At 46.6% G+C, this 6,560-nt stretch overlaps 1 pseudogene; it reads right to left on the minus strand.

Moving 5' to 3' along the window:
• Positions 1–3,859: 3,859 nt before the first annotated feature.
• Positions 3,860–4,598, minus strand: LOC147960265 (uncharacterized; annotated as a pseudogene).
• Between the last annotated feature and the right edge of the window lie 1,962 nt (positions 4,599–6,560).

Consider the following 6,560-nt stretch of genomic DNA (forward strand, 5'->3'; position numbering starts at 1 on the left):
AGTCACTTAATTTGACTCAAACGTGCATATACAGTCACAAAATACATATGTAAGCGTATCCGTGTTTATGGCCCACTTGTCAGTGAGTGAAAGCACTTGGATGACACATTTTTGCATAAAACACCCTTGTGTTTTTTTATTCGGGAAAAAAGGAAATGACGGCAATGGTGTTTTCCACTAAATCCCCTCGCATTTTTGTATTCGGAAAAAAGTGAACCACTGCACCGAAAATTGAAGTACTAAATGGAGATGCAGGGTGTCGAACCGGCGACCTACATTTAAAACACGAGGCAGCATAACCACTCCATACAATGACACTTCTGGACCAAGAAAAATGTACTAGATTAAAGGCGCTCGTGGAGCTGGTATGGGCTATGGCCAGTGCAGCCCATTTTGCACCCGTTCTTTTTTTTTAGAAATTTGTATATAGCATGTAATTTTAATTTCACCAATAAAAATAACCTTTGGATAATCACATGTTATAAGTATTGTACATACTCCCTCCGGTCCTTTTTACTCCGCATATTAGATTTATGTTAAGTCAAACTTTGTAAAGTTTGACCAAATTTATATTTAAAATATCAACATCTACAATATTACATATATATACTACGAAACTACATTTCGTAATGAATCTAACAATGTTGATTTAGCATTATGAGTGTTGATACTTTTTCTATAAGTTTGGTCAAAGTAAAGATACTTTTACTTCGGACAAAACTTATATGCAGACTAAAAAGGACCGAATGGAGTACAAACTAAATAATCTATTTTTAAAATTCCCATCTATTATTTAAAAATAAATATACAATTAAAATAATATTTATGAATTAAAATAGAATTTAAACTTTCGATATGAATATTCAATTATGTACAATATTTAAATTATATAAAATTTTAAATATAAGTCATGATTAAAAATTATACACAAGTGAATAGTCAAAATATTTAGTACAAGTTTTTATTCATCATTTTGTATATTGAAATATAAGCCATGAATGTATAACTTTTTATGAATTTATTAGACATATTTATTTAATCAACTATTTAATATCCATATTCACTAAATGTTTTTTGTATAAAACACAGGTATATATTTAAATGTTTTTTGAGAAATAATCATTGTCTGTATGTATAGTATTTTTAACACACAAATATTTGAACACAACTTTTTTACTTACTTTTTTTAGGAAGCAAAGGGCTTTATTGGATTATAACAATGTTGTCAGGAGTACAAATAATCTCTGGTAAAGAAACTAGCCAACATGGCGCCCTATGGCTAAAGAACTTATGTTTTGTAAATATATATAAAAATTTGCTCGTGCAAAATGGCCGCGGTATCTGAAGCTGTTTAAGCTCCGTATGCATTCTCCTTTACTGTACATGCAGTTTATCCGTAATGGACATGTGAGCAGGATGGTTCTGGTCGCTAGATTGATTTCTCTGTTTTAATAAAGCTCGGTCGTGTGTTCGAGTCCGCGAGCTTCCATTTTATGTTTTTAGTTTTGCAGTACAGTGCTGCTTGCTTTTTTGGAAATTAAAAATATTGTAAGGAGTTCGTGCAAAAATGCATCGCTATGGTTGGCTTTTCCCAGAAATAAAAGAAATACATAGGTGTTTTGTGCAAAAATGCTTCGGCCTAGAGCCCCCACTCATTGAGTGTAGGGCCGTACACACGGATATGTCTATATATGTATTTTGTGATCGTATGTGTATGCTTGAGTCAAGTTAAATGACTTCAATTTCGTATTTTCAATATTCTAGCATCAAACTGAACATCAAGCACAAGTTCTATAACTTCCGATGATATTACCTCTTTAGAGCATCTCCAACAGCCGCGCTAAGCGCCGTGCATAAAAAAACCTGTTTACCGCGCGCGCTGCGGTTGGTTTTGCGCGCCCGCCTGCGCTGGCTCCAGCAGCCGCGCTATAATGCAGCACGCGCGCCGCTCCAGCAGAGCGCAAAAATATAGCGCGCGCGACTCGCCGAGCATTTTGCATATATAATATTTTGGACAAAAATGAACATGTGAAATTTGACACAAACAAGTTGATGAATAAAAGTTCATGCCCACAAGTTCATCCAACCAAATTCAAATGCAAACTAAAGTTCAAGACATGAAAGACACATCAATCTTCATCTTCCTCGTCTTCGTCTTCGTCCTCATCTTCCGAAGACGACTCTTCCGCCTCCGAAGATAAATCTTCCTCCCTCTCCTCATCACGCACCGCATCACGCACCGCATCATGTGAAGCTCCGACGGTGTTGGCAAGATCTTCAACGGCATCTTCATGGGAATGTGTGTGAGAAGGCACATCGAAAGACATTGCACCCATGGCGGCCGGAGGTGCACCCATGCCTCCCATGAGAGAAGCAAAACTCATGCCTCCCATGGCGGCCATAGCGTCGGAGGGTGCTCCAAAGCCACCCATGCCTCCCATGACGGCCGGAGGTGCACCCATGCCTCCCATGGCGGCCGGAGGTACACCCATGCCTCCCATGGCGGCCGGAGGTGCACCCATGCCTCCCATGGCTCCGAAGCCACCCATGCCTCCCATGGCGCCGAGGCCACCGCCACCCATGGCGCCGAGGCCACCGCCACCCATGGCGCCGAAGCCACCGCCACCCATTGCACGAACCAAGGCTCTTTTTTGGATCAAGACTTCTTGTTGGGCAAGATTGACATACTCTTTTTGCGCCACATTGAGGTTAGATGTGTCCAAGAAGAACAAGTGCTTCTCCCATTCCAACAACTTAGCTCGCTCCTCGTTGCTCACTTTCCTCTCCTCCAAAGCCACCTTTCTCTCCTCGGCCGCCACCCTTCTCTCCTCGGCCGCCAAGCTCCTCTCCTCGGCCACGGTATTTTGGTTCCTTGCCATTTTCCTCACCTCATTGGCTTCGACCCTTGCCTTCACAATAGCTTCCATAGCATTTTTGAGCTCATCATCTCCTTTCCTCTTCTTCTTTTCGGTTTTGTCTTTCTTGCACCCTTCCGGTCGTTTTGGCTTCGAGTATGAAACCGAGTTGGGTGTGGGGCTTCTCTTGCCGTCATCACTTGATGCATCATCCTCCTCCTCATCATCATTCATCTCAATTGCTCGCTTCCGTTTGTTGCTCAAATGCAAATCCTCCAAACCATCACGCTTCTTTCATTTCTCATCATCCTTTAACACTTCATAGCAATGAGGCAAGGTAAAGACCCTGCCTTTCTTGATCTTCCCCTTCTTGGTTGTCCTTGTCTCTTCTTTGAACACGTTTTGTGCAATGTTGTACTACAAGAAAAACAAAACAAGTTAGCACTTCGGTCACCAAAAACAAGTATGATGAACATATATGAGATGCCACTTACTCGATCATCCTCATTTGTGCCACTTGGGTTAATCTTGTCAACTGCCTTTTGTACGGCCGCCCACTTTTGACAATCCGAGTTGATTGTCGACCATCGGGACCGAAATGATCTCTCGGAGCGGTCAATTCCACTCAAGTTGTGAGCATCAAAGTGTTCTTTCATTCGCCCCCAATACGCGTCTCTACTTTGATCACCTTCAATGGATGGATCCCTCGACACTTGCAAATAAGTATGGCATAGTAACTTGTCATCGTTGGTTGAGTAATTGCCCACTCTTTCTTTCGGCGCCTCGACAATTCCCTCACCCTCCTCGTCCACCTCAAACTCATGGTCTTCGAAATGGATGTCATTGGTTTGAGACCAATGCGAATTGTTGGACCCAACACCCATAGTGGACATGTATGCATCATCGTTGAGACTACAAAGTTTTTTGAACAATGCAAATAAGCTATCTATATGTGATGATGATGCATTGAAAAAATAAGAAGAAAAGAAAAGTTGGAAATTTTTTCACCTTGGGGGCATTTCGTCGAACATGTGGTGCGCGTCGGTGGCCGGCTCAACGAGTGAGCTCGCCGGCGCTTCGGTAGCCGCCGCGGCCGTCGAACGCCCTGCAAGCTTCTTTCCCCTCGCCTTCGTGGTGCCGGAGCCGTCCGCCGCCTTGTTTTTCTTCGCGGATATTTTGCCCTTCTTCGTCCGCGCCGCATTGGGGACCTTCTTCGAAGGTGCGGCGGCGGCACAGGACGGCGCCGGCGCGACGCCACCCGGCGCCGTGGTCATCCACGGCGGCAAGAAGAGGCTGCGCGCGAGGCCGACACTCGGCGGAGCTCCGGCGGTGGCGACGCCAGCGCTTCCCGCGCTAGGGTTTCCGGCGGCGGCGGCGGGGGGGTCACGGCTGTACAGCGGGGTGAGCGGGGCGCCGGTGTGCGCGTCCATGGGTGGGTGGCAGGGCGTCGGCACCGGCGCGCGCGGGGCGTAGGACGAGGAGAGGAGAGAGTGCGACGCGAGCGCTCGAGTGTGCCGCGCGCTGTAGCTGACGCCCGAAATACGCCGCGCGGGTAAGTGTTTTCAACCGCGTGTCCAACCCGTTATAGCGCGCGCGCCGTTTTTGCGCGTCCGCTGGAGCGACCCGCCGTGTTACGCGCGCGCTAAAACGACCTAATTTACGGCGCGGCGCTAGTTTAGCGCGGCTGTTGGAAATGCTCTTATACACGTTGGGCGTGTGGTAGTCACCACACGTCGGCCGCATGTCGCTCCACCACGGCCGTGCATGAATGAAAATTCTTACTTTTTACATCTCATCATCTGCTCTCCGTCAGCGATAAGCACGCCGGCCGTGCGGAGAACGGTAGGCTACAGCTGTCGTTGGGCCACTGGCTTGCCGCTGAGCTGAAAACGTCGGAAATTGTGGCAGACGCACATGTGCGGCTTGTGCTCGACCTCGCCGGCCGCCTCGTCCACGCCCTGAACTGACGCCGAATCAGACAACTGGGCAGCGCCCTCCGTCCCGGCGTGTACTAGCTATGTGCTCCGGCCGGATGCACCATTAAATCCCCGAACATCAAGCTCATGATAAGGCCCTGCATGTGTGTGATTTCCTAAGGACTCCTTTGATTCAAATGATTTACATAGGAATTTTGAAGAATCATAATCCTTCGATTTTTTTTCTATGTTGGTTGTTTGATTCAAAGGATTGAATCCTACAGGAATTTTTTTCTGAGGATTTCTTTGTACTATTTCTAATAGGATTTCTAGCATCTACTCAAACCTTTTTGAAGGAATCCTTTGTTTTCCCTATGATGCATTCAAACAATCCAAAATCCTATAAGATAGAGATGAGCATGACATTTTAATCCTATATTTTTCCTATGAGCTTTCTTATGGTACCCTATACTGCTATAGGTGAAAGTGAGCAGTATACAATCATCCACGCCGTTGATTTTCCGAGGGCAGTTTCGTCAGATTTCGGTTTCCAGAATAATGCTAATCCATCAGCATTCAACAATTGGTATGTTCGTCCTGGTTGTGTTGTCGTCCTGTTCCCCGCCGCCCACTCGATGATGGACTAGTCGGCTTCGTCGTCGTCGAACTCGCCACTACGTACTGGCTTCCCAGCTCGCCCTCGCCACTGGCCTCCGCCCGCTTGCTTGACCTAGACCGTCAGACGTTGGTTGACCTGGTCATCGTGTTCTCCAACCTCCAGTTGTGCCTCGTATCACCCTTGTTATAATTCCACGTCCTAGTCAGCATAGGTCACCTTCTCGATGGAAATGTTCTGTTTTTGGTTGATTGATAGAGTCCATCGATTGGTGGCTTCTGAAATACTACCTCTAATTTCCCTAGCTATATGGCGCCCGACGGTCGCGAGCGGCCGTGCCGAAGAATAGGAGCTCGTCGGAATCACGTTCAGTCCATGGCCATGGCTGAGTAAGGACGCGGAAGAAGATGAGATGCAGCGGCGGTCGCCGTCAAAGAGGAAGGGGAGCCGGGAGGAGAGGAAGGGGAGTCGGGAGGAGAGAAGGCCTCGTCGAGGAAGACGATGCAGGTGTACGGGCGGAGGATGATCATGGCCGGCGGCGTAGCAGCATCGATCCACGAGCATGGTCGACAAAATGGAAGTGACGAGGCGGCCGCTGGGCGCTGGAATCCTAGCCGGCGGGCGCGTGCTTACGGCCGAGCAGAACAAGTGAAGAGAACGGGTTCACTCGGTCATGAGGCGGGCTGACTTTTATTTCTTCCAAAATCACCCTCACAGCAAGTATACTGTTGCACCTGGAGCCGCCAGTGGTACCGATACCGCTGGCGATGGTCCTCGTGCAGTTGAGCAGTATGGATGGATCACCGCCCTTAGATTTTGATAATAGACGGTCCATATCTATTTGGGGGTATAGTAAAAGAGCTCTTTTCCTATTCTCACGCTTTCAGAATCCTGTGAATCAAAGAGGCCCTTAATATGAACTTATCATGAACAAATGCTATGCGTCCACTAAGTGCCGTTAAGATCCGTCCATCCGTCAAATTTCAGTGTCCGGATGCTATGCTGCATTGGATTTTTAACTGGTCTTGTTTGAATGCTTCTACTAAGTGCGTGGACAATTGCAGTTTTAGTTTTTTTTTTCATCTGATGGAACAAGGCCGGAAAATCGACAAGACGACAAATGTAAATCATTTACTAATATTATTATTACTGGCTTCTATTTATTCGCACCAT

Source organism: Triticum urartu, chromosome 7A (genome assembly GCF_056163025.1).
Source record: "Triticum urartu cultivar PI428250 chromosome 7A, HENAU_Tu73, whole genome shotgun sequence".
Lineage (NCBI taxonomy): Eukaryota > Viridiplantae > Streptophyta > Magnoliopsida > Poales > Poaceae > Triticum > Triticum urartu.